The sequence below is a fragment of the Malania oleifera genome, chromosome 11 (assembly GCF_029873635.1).
Source record: "Malania oleifera isolate guangnan ecotype guangnan chromosome 11, ASM2987363v1, whole genome shotgun sequence".
In the NCBI taxonomy this organism is placed as follows: domain Eukaryota; kingdom Viridiplantae; phylum Streptophyta; class Magnoliopsida; order Santalales; family Ximeniaceae; genus Malania; species Malania oleifera.
This window is the reverse complement of record NC_080427.1, coordinates 12,958,536-12,969,983: the sequence shown is the minus strand read 5'-3', so window position 1 is coordinate 12,969,983 and position 11,448 is coordinate 12,958,536.

The following is an 11,448-nucleotide window of genomic DNA, read 5'->3' as shown; positions in this document are numbered from 1 at the left end:
TCAATTGAACAAAATACCGGCACACATATCCGTTCTATCTTTGCTTTTAAACTCAGAAGTCCATAGGGAGGCACTGTTGAACCTTCTTAACTAGGCATACATCCCTCAAAGCATCAGTGTACAAAAATTTAGCCACATGATTGGGGGTTTGGCCATGACTAATTATGTTTCTTTCGGTGATGAAGAGATTCCACTGGAAGGGAGAGGGCATAATCAGGCGCTTCATATATTAGTCAAATGCAGGGATCATATGATAGCGTGGGTGCTAATTGATAATGGATCGTCCCTCAATGTCATGCTGATGGCCACTCTTCATAAATTGCCAATGGAGTCCTCATATGTCAAGCAGAATAATCTGGTAGTAAGAGATTTTGACGAAGCCCGTAGGGAGTGGATGGGGGTGAGCGAGATTCCCATGCAAATCGGACTAGTTATTTTTGACATCACTTTCTAGGTTATGGACATCACGCCATCCTACAACTGCTTGTTAGGAAGGTCATGGATCCATAATACCGGGGCGATTGCATCTTAGTCACGTCAAAGGCCGAAGTTTGTGGTAGGAAATCAGATGGTCTGCGTATATGGTGAGATGGACGTAATGATAACTAAGCCCACTTCCACTCCTTATGTGGAAGCCGCAAAGGAGGTGCTGGAGGACTCATTCTAGGCTTTTGAGATTGTGAATGCCATGACTGTAGTAGAAGGATCTCCCATCCCTCGTCCCCAGATCTCCGCCGCAGCATGTATGATGGCGTCTAAGATGATTAAGAAGGGGTACCATCCAGAAAAGGGGCTCGGAAAATACTTACAGGGAGTCCGAAAGCCATTAATGTTCAAAGAAGTAAAAGACAAATACAATCTTGGCTACGTACCCACGGCAGCAGATCATAAGAAGAAAGTAGAAGAAAAGAAGATGCAAAGGTTAGGGAGGCTTACAGGCGAGACAAGTTCCAAAGGGGTTTTGGTTGTCCCATCCATCAGCCAAACCTTCATAAAAAGTAGCCAATCCAACCTAGAGGTAGAATTGCAAAAATTAAGCATATCGGTGTTGGATTCTCAAGTCTCCTCAAGCACCTCCGAAGAGTGGGTCCGTCGTCTCCAGCTAGGAGTACAACTTCATAATTGGAGCTCCTTTTATTTTCCAGATATCATCATGTAATGATCTTTTTTCAAATTTTGTTTGGTTTTGTTTTTGTAACCCACAGACACTGAAAATTAGGGAAGTTTCTTAATGAAAATGAACTATGCATTTCTTGTCATTTATGTACATCTTGAGATTAGTTGTCAAAATTTGTTTGTTATTGACTTCATGCAGGAATAAAGGAAATAACAACACTAGAATTCCTCACCAAGTAATTGACATTAACTTTTAAAATATAATTCATGAAACTGAAGTTGAAGAGCAAGAAATAAATTTATCCCCTGAAATGGAAAGAATGTTAAAATCAGATGAAAAACCAACCCTGACTAGTAGTGACCCCACAGTCATGATCAATCTCAGGACTGAGGAAGAGCCCAAGCAAGTAAAAATTTACGCATTACTAAAAGGTAAGGAAAGGAGCAAAATAATTGAGTTGCTAAAAGAATATCGGGATGTGTTTTCCTAGTCATACTAGGACATGCTAGGTCTAGACACGAACTTGGTAACCCATAAGATTCCCCTTTATCCTGACTTTAAGCCGGTAAAGCAGAAGCTGGGGAAGAATGGGGCTGGAGATGTTGCTCAAAATCAAGGAAGAGGTGTAAAAACAGTTCGAGGTAGGATTCTTGGAGGTAGCGCAGTATCCTGAATGGATGGCCAATGTTGTCCCTATAATTAAAAAGAATGGCAAAGTACGAGTCTACGTTGACTACCAGGATTTAAATAAAGCAATCCCTAAAGATAATTTCCCACTCCTGCACATCGATGTGCTGGTAGAAAAAACTATAGGGCATGCCTTATTTTCATTCATGGATGGGTTTTCGGGATACAACTAGATCAGGATGGCACCTGAGGACAAAGAAAAGACAACCTTCATCACACTATGGGGGACTTTCTACTATAGGGTCATGCCATTCAGACTAAAAAATGCTGGGGCCACTTATTAGAGCGCTATGGTAACCATTTTTCATAACTTAATGCACAAGGAGATTGAGGTTTAAGTTGATGACATGATCGTTAAGTCACGAAATGAGGGAGAATATGCAGTAAACTTGGAGAAATTATTCAAGAGACTTCGAAAGTGCCAATTGAAGTTGAACCCCAAAAAATGTACCTTGGTGCCATTTCCAGAAAACTATTAGGGTTTGTAGTGAGCGATAAGGTCAAAGACATTCAAGAAATGCCTAGCCCAAAGTCTAAAAAGGAGGTACGAAGTTTCTTGGGTAGGCTCAACTACATTGCTCGATTCATATCCTAACTGACCGCCACTTGTGAACCCATCTTCAAGTTGTTAAGAAAGAACAACCCAAAAAAGTGGAACGAAGAGTGCCAAGTAGCTTTCGAAAAGATGTCTCAGGGAACTCCATGGGTTGTGTGTTAAGTCAACATGATGAGACAGGAAGAAAAGAAAGAGCCATTTACTACCCAAGCAAGAAGTTCACGGATTACGAGTCTAAGTACTCTGACTTGGAAAAAACACGTTGCGCTTTGGTATGAGCGATCAGTAGGTTGAGGCGATACACATTGTTTTACTCCACCTGAATGATCTCCAAAATGGACTCGATCAAGTACATATTTGAAAAGCCTACAGTAACAGGATGAGTAGCACGATGGCAGATGCTGCTGACCGAGTATGACATTTCTTATGTCACTAGGAAAGCCATCAATGGAAGAGTTTTGCGGAATACCTGGTAGAGAGGGCGGTGGAGGAATACCAACCTATGGAGTTCAAGTTTCCAGACCAAGACATTGACTCCATCTCCCGAGAAGAAGAGGACCCTGAAAAATGGATGATGTTGTTTGATGGGGCAGTCAATGTTTAGGGACACGGAATAGGAGCTGTGCTCATATCAACAGAAGGGAAACATTATCCCATGGTAGCCATGCTCGTCTTTCCTTGCACTAACAATGTAGCAGAATACGAGGTGTGTATACTGGGATTGCTGGTCGCTATGGATCGGGTATTAAGCGATTAATGATAAGAGGAGACTCGACCTTGGTCATTCACCAGATGACTAGGGAATGGGAGACTCGGGATGTCAAACTAGTACCGTATCAGGAGTACATCTAAAAGATGATAAAAGGATTTGATAGTATCAGTTTCTCCTCTATGCCAAGAGAGAACAATGTGATTCTTGATGCATTGGCTACACTGGCAGATTTGTTCAAAGTAGAAGAAGGAGTGGAGATTGAGTCTATTTAGATCAGACTACAGTTAGAACCCGCCCACTGCATGGTGGTAAAGGAGGCCGATGGGAAGCCTTGGTTTTATGATATCAAAACATACATCCAGAAAAGTGAGTACCCCGAAGGGGCAACCAGTAATGATCGGAAGACAATTATAAGGCTGGCTATGGGGTTCTTCTAGGATGGCAAAGTATTGTACAAAAGAAACCATGATATGACCCTCCTACGATGCGTGGAAGCGCAGGAGGCCCGATAAGTCATGCGCGAGGTCCACGAAGGAGTCTGTGGTACTCATGCTGGGGGCCACTCATTGGCACGGAAAATACTTAGGAGCGAATACTACTGGATTACCAAGGAGAGAGATTGCATTGACTACGCTCGGAAGTGCCATAAATGCCAAGTCTATGGCGACTATATACAAGTTCCACCGGCTCCGCTTCATGTTCTTTCTGCACCATGGCCCTTTTCAGCTTGGGGCATGGATGTGATCAGGCCGATAAGTCCAAAAGCCAGCAATGGGCACTGTTTCATTTTTGTGGCAATTGATTATTTTACTAAATGGGTAGAGACCGCCTCATATTCCAGTGTCACGTAAAATGTGGTAAGTCGTTTCCTAAAAGAGAGTTGATCTGCCGATACAAAATCCCTAAAAGAATAATTACAGATAACACCAAGAACCTGAACAACGCAGTAATGATAAAGTTATGTGACCAGTTCAAGGTCAGGCACCACAATTCAGCTCCGTATAGGCCGCAGATGAATGGGGCAGTGGAAGCAGCCAGCAAGAACATTAAGAACATCCTAGAGAAGATGACAGAAACTTACAAAGATTGGCATGACAAGCTTTGTAACAACCTGAAGAATAATGATATTTAAATAATAAAGAGGGAGGAAAATGGAAACAGTAACAGAAGGAGGTAGCCGACTTCGTTGACGATGTTGCACTTTGGGATGTAATGACCCAAGAGAAGTTATCAGGTCCTCGTCGAAGAACACAGGGGATTCTTTGATGAGGGTACAAGAGGGCCTTATTGATGAAGACTCGTCTCGTCGATGAGAAGATACCGAGAGAGGATTTTTGGAAGTCTGAAATTCGTTAATGAGGGTGTTGGTTCATCGACGAACTTTCTACAGGACTCATCGACGAGATGACGTGGCTCGGCAACGATTCGACTCTATGAATAACTGAAACTTGGATTTTTACGCAGCAAATTTACAAAAATTCTCTCATTTTCTCTCTTCTACGGTCTCTCCTTCTTCTCTCTTCGATTTCGGCCCTGCTAATCACAGGATCGATGTTCTGAGGCCACCACGACGCTCCTAGGGAATTTTTCTCCAAGTCTGCTGGAGCGGATTGTAGGTGGGACGAAGTTGGATTCCATCCGAAATTCAGGGTAAGGCCTTTTTGTTGAAATTTGACTTTCCAGCAGTTGTAGGAAATGCTGTAGACGTAGAAATAGTTATATTTTGTTCTGGGATATATGGTTTTCAGGGTGTTGAGTGGAGAACCCTGCAGGTGTAGGACCCGTTATTGTAAGGGGATTCTAGCAAGAATCAGGTAAGGGAAATATGCTATACTAGACTATACGAGTATGATTCAGTATAATATTATATATATTTTACCAGATTATTATTCACAACAAGAATTTATATAGTTTATCAATTATGTTTATGGTGTTTTAAACTATTGTGTAGCATGAGAGTATGGATATGGAACAGTAACTTGATGTACAATATTTTTAGAACTATGCTTTGCAGAATGTACAGATAGAGAACATGTTTTATAGTATATTCAGAGTTATGTTATACAAAATATATTGATAGTGAATATATTTTACAGCAATTACAGAATACCATGATTATACAGTTTACAGTACCATGACATATAATTTTACAGTTCATTTCAGCAATACAGTTGATACAGATATAGTTTATCACTACGTCATGGTTAATATAGTTATTATAGAATCATGGTAAAACAGATAGTTGTATAAAGAGATGTATTATATAGTATCAGATCCTGATGGACATTACAGATACAGTTTACAGAGCACAGTACCGTAGTTATATACAGTATAGAGTGCAACCACCTATTTAGATAATACGTGGTATGAAAGTCGATCTTATAGAGCCCACGAGTGGACAAGCTCCCCATCAGATATGGTTTGAGAAGGGCTGATCAGATTAACGGAGTATAGTGGTTTAACCTAGTCGGTCAGTCAGGTTAGATCCCGCCTACGGGCTGCACAACCCTGGTTATATCATGAAATACAATTATCCATCCAGGGAAGTTTTCAGTTGTTATTATGCATATACAGTTTTACAGAAATAGGGAATATATGCATTTATATTAGAAGTATTATGTATAGAAACCTAAAATACAGATATGTTAAGCAACATGGAAAAGGGTGGTGGTTTATATTATTTGTACTGTATTTATAGATTCAATTATACATGATTATATAGAAACAGATCTTCATACCATTGTAACTCATTTGCCACACACTAGCAATAACATATTTCGTTTTACTGAGCATTAGCTCATCCCATTACTTTAACTTTTTTCAAGTGATCTAGATAGGCGAGCAGATCAGGCTGGTAGGTAGAGGGGCTTCAGTTCTGCCCTGTCAGTAAAGTGAGTATTTTTGGGAATATTTATGGATAGCCCTAGCCTAGTTGGGGGTATTTTGGGAAACAATCATATATGTATATTTTGAGGAACATTTTAGCACTCTAGTATTGTATATATATATAGATATATGTATGGTTATGTTTATATGAATTCTGCTTCTCGCTGCTTAGGTTGATGGTTTGGTTTAATCCAGTTTGGTATCAGAGCATTATAAATTTTATAGTATATATATATATAAAAGAATAGGAAAAGGAATAGCAGGTCGTTACAAGCTTCCCTTTGCTTTGATGGCTTGTAGGAGTACAACCAAAACCTCCATAGGTGCTACTCGTTTCTCCTTAGTGTATGGAATGGAAGTAGTGGTCCCAATAGAAGTTGAAATCTTGAATCTAAGAGTCCTGAAAGAGGTAGAGCTGGATGAGGCAGAGTGGGTACAATCTCGGTATGACCAGTTAAACCTAATTGAGGAAAAAAGGATGGTCGCCATAACCCATGGAAAATTGTACCAAAGAAGAATGATGAGAGCATTCAACTAGAAAGTGCGGCCCCAGCAGTTCCAGGAGGGGAACCTAGTATTGAAGAAGATTTTACCAATCCATACAAACCCTTGCGGCAAGTGGACACCGAACTATGAAGGGCCTTACGTGGTAAAGAAGGCATTCTCAGGAGGTGCCCTATTGTTGGCAGATATGGACGGAACCAACCTTTTGCATCCTGTTAATTCTGATGCTGTAAAGAAGTATTATGCCTAATGGCTGTGTACATCCCTGAAAGAAACTAATAAAAGGATCATATTGTTATTTCATGTGTTCTCTCTTTGCACATTGTTTCGATTAAATGATGGATGACCATTTTTGACCCACTAGTTTCCCTTTAAAGAACCCAATGTCTTTCAATCACTTGAAGAACCTTTTTGAGCTTTAAAATTAAACCATTTTCTTCAAAAAGTCATTTCCCAAAAATTGAACTAGGTCGGGGTTTTTCTAGGGTTTGGAAAATAATGTGAGACAACAATTGGCTACCAAAGTGATGGCAAGCCGTCTTTTCTACTACCAAAAAAAAGATCAAAGAAATCCCTTGCAAGCCCTTTTGTGCCTAAAAGAATTCAATTTTTGATTATCCTATCAAATGATTACACCCCACACTGGGACAGTTTTAAAAATATTTAGTCCCAATTGAGCTCCTAATGAACATGATGCTCAAAAACCCTCTAAAAAAGAAAAAGAAAAACAAAAAAGAAAGGGCAGAAAAAGAAAAAGAAAGAAAATGAAAAAGGACATGCTTAAGATGTGATCTTTGATTAAGGATTTCCCTTTTTAAGACCAGCAAAGTTTGTGCCATATTGTTCTTCTCTAACCAATATCCTAAGCCTACATTACGGTCCAAATGAAAGTCTTGACCAGATTGGCACATATTGTTGTCTCAAATGATTCGTCAGACTCAATGTTGAGTTTGAACTACGTAATGACTTGATCCTGAAAGGGTACGTAGGCAGCTTGTTCAAAATTAACAAGTTCGGTCAATACCTTGTAGAAAACCACAAACTGGGGTAGTAGACGTTATCGAGGGATGGGATTTTGAAGCCTGAGTTTACTTTCCTTATGGTAGCCATAACCCTAAGCCTATGCTTTGTCTCGAGTCTTAAAGACCATCTAGAGGTTGAAACATTAGCAAAGCCCCAAATGAACCTTAAGCAAACCATAGAACTAAGGGCACCACTCAGCCTCACAGCATCAAGAAGGGTCGGCTTCCTTTAGACTGAAACAGGGGTAGTTGCTGCAAAAGGGGAGAGTTAGTTTTCATAAATTAATTTCAATACCATAAGGGCAGGAAACACTGGTATAAAATTTATCCTTTTCCTGAGACAATTTTTGAACAAAGAAAAACAACTATTTTGCATAACCTAATATCTTGATTTAGCACGTTAATGACATAAAAGCATAATCATTTTCATCATCAGGAATCCCCCTGTTTTTTAAAAAAACTCAAAAAGAATAGGCAAAGGAGTCGGGAGTCCTATGTACCAGGATGGTTTTTGGGCACCCTTTTGGGTCTTGAAAATCACTGAAAGTACTGATAACCAGACACTGGGGCAGATTTTGAGCACCCCATTGGGTCTTGAGAATCATTGAAAGTACTGACAACCAAACATTAGGGCAGATTTTGAGCACCTTTTGGGTCTTGAAAATCACTGAAAGTACTAACAACCAAACACTGGGGCAGATTTTGAGCACATTTTGGGTCTTGAAAACCACTTAAAGTACTAACAGCCAAACATTGGGGCAGATTTTGAGCACCTTTTGGGTCTTGAAAATCACTGAAAGTATTAGCAGCCAAATATTGGGACATATTTTGTGCACTTTTAGGTCTTGAAAATCCCTAAAAGTACTAACAGCCAAACACTCGGGCAGATTTTGAGCACCTTTTGAGTCTTGAACATCGTTGAAAGTACTAGCAGATAAACACTGAGGCAGACTTTAGGTCAAGTTTCAGTCAGGGCTAGGTCAGATGCCTTTATATTAGGGGAAAATTCTGAAAGCATGACTAAAACGGGAGGTTGACTATAACCGCATTAGAAAGAAGAAAGGCATGCAGCCTTAGGAACTTCTCGTATCCTCATGCATTCCATGTATTCATGCCTATTAAGGAAGGCATTTGTGGTCGCGTTATACGACATGCATCCATGCATCCTAGCATGCGACATATAGTAACAAACCATGCATTTATACTTGTCTTGTAAAAGAAGCTGGTGAATAATCCTCCGGTGTTCTTTACTGTCTGACATTTGAAAATAGGGGAGCTAACCCATCAGGGCATTGGTTTCTGAATTTTAGGCCAGGCAATCTAAAAACAGTCAAAGAACCTCAGGATCTCGCACCCAATGAATCATCCCTAGTAGAGCAACTTTTTCGAGGCCTAGAATCCTGCACTTAAATGCTCGTGGCCCAAGAGACCTTAGGATTTCGAACGCGATTGATCATCCCCAATGGAGCAACTTTTTCAAGAGCTAAAACCCTGCACTTGAATGCTTGTGGCTCAAAAGAATCTCAAGATTTGGCTCCCGATTGTTCATCCCCAGTGGAGGGACTTAGCGCTTTACATTTGAGGACATTTTCCAAAGGATCTTGAGATTTGGCTCACACACATGTTTGCATACAACACACACATCCACATTCATTCATACAAACTCATTACCTTCATGAACATGCATTCACTTAGTCATGCACATACGTACATACAGGTGACACACTCACATACTCATACATGCATGCACTCATATTCATGCACATGTTCACACCTATACTCTAAACCTTTTGGTCTCGACAAAGACCTTAAACTAGTTTTTCCCCGAACCGGTTAGTACTTAACTGGCTCCTTCCCCGAATTGGTTCACCTCGGTTTTCTTCATCTCACTTGTTTATTATTATTTAGACATCCAGAAAATTCACAAAAAAAATCACAAAATTCTCAGAAAATCCCAAAAATATTTTCATACTTTGATTTCCATGCTTTTTATTTGTACTATTTTGAAGTTTGGGAAAAATATTGAAAAAATCACAAAAAAATGTTTTCACACTTAGGAAAAATCACAAAAATGTTTGTTAGGCCCCATAAAATTATTTTCATCCCGAACAAAGTCCAAAAACCTCCCAAAATACTACTTTCATACTTAGAAAAATCTACAGATTTCAAAACCTCGGGAGCGTATTTTGTAGCCTATTTTCTTGATTTTCTATCCCAATGATTGCAACAAAGGACATGGTCTCTTCAGAGTATTGGATTGTCCTGGTTATGAAGGAATACTTATATAGTATTTTGTGCATTTCTTCACACTTTTTGAAAGGGAGTAATTTTTTAAGGCTTATTAAATTTATTTTGGGATAATTTTTGATTAATTTGGTACCGTTCGTAAGAATGGGCGTGTAGGGGGTGCTAATACGTTCCCCTCGCATTACCATACTCCCGAGCTCAACTCTAATAGCGCAGACCGATTCTACCCCTGACGGGGTAGCGATCAAGTATTCTAACCGCACTCCAAAAGCTTAGTGGCGGTTCCATCACACATTGTTTTTCCACAAAAAATCTTTTTCAAAATCACACATCCATTTTTCCCAGTTCGCAGCCGTACCCATTTTTGCCAGAGTGGGTCTCTAGCGGGGTCCGGGACGTCGCGATAGATTCTTTGATAGGTGTTTATTTGTCATTTGCTCAAGTAGATTCCTTCACATGTTTTTTTTTTTTATTATAAAATCTTAAGATAGAAAGATGAAAAGTACATTTCATCACTGACTATGCCCTTCCACCTTTTTGCGTGCCTAGGTATCCATCGTATGTCTTTTATCGATTTAAAAAAGCAAGTTGTTTTGACTTATATTTTTCCTAATTAGTCCACTACACATCTAATGTCACCCATCATTCTTCCATCATGTTGTTCAAATTATGCCTTGTTGGAGTTAGATTTTTGTAGTAGCCATCACTAGCTTCTTGATGCAACAATTCATTCCATCAATATGTTCCTTACTGTAATCATCTAAATGATAAATGAACTCCAATTTGTACTCAACATCATTTAATTTGCTTAGTTTTTTTGTCATAAACTTTTGCTTCTTCTTTTTCATTTCATAAAAATTGTAGACCACTAATTATGATGGAAATCCTATAACAAATCTTCTTCCATCCGTTAATATTTGTTCAAAATTTTATTTTTCCTCTATCAAAAGATCACTTTTTTACTATTTCAATACAATTGACCTAACCAAATAGACATTTCTTCTTCAGTTTTGACTGTACGGTGATGATTTTCATTTTCTTTAAAGGATTGCCCAATAGGCATGAAGATGCCAAATTTGATATTGTTGGAATAAACCTTCTCGTGATCTCCACCCTAGAGAACTATATATTTTAGAAGTCATCCATTTTTTTTAGTAGCTTTTGAGCATTTTATAAATGACGAATTTGACAACAAAAGGGAAGTCTTATGCTAGTGGTTCAAGGAGATTGAAAACAATTTCATTCCTAAGACCCTATTGAATAACTTCTACACTCCATTTTTCAAACTAAAGATCATTCTTTAAATTCTTTTTTTTATCATATGACAGAAGTGATCATAAATAAAACAATCCTTGAAGAAGATTTTTTCAATCCTTTATGAGTTTAATGTATATCAATTTTATTAAAAATTTCTCCGGGGAGTATTTCTTTAGTTTTCTAAAAGAGTTTTGTTCTTTTAACCCTTTTTAAGATCTATATTGTCAACACTAATCTCTAAAATTTCCATTAACTTTTGGATTTTTGAGATATTCTTAAGATTTACCTTATTTCGCTCATTAGTCAGATGAGACGGGATCTTTTAAAATCAGTGCTTTTTTCTCTCAAGAACATGGTTTTTTTATATTTCATTAAGGGGCTTACAAAGATTCATGTTGTTTTAGGATTGTGGAAGTTTGAAACTTTAAGCTCATCAGTAGTTAAAGTTGGATTAGCTTTA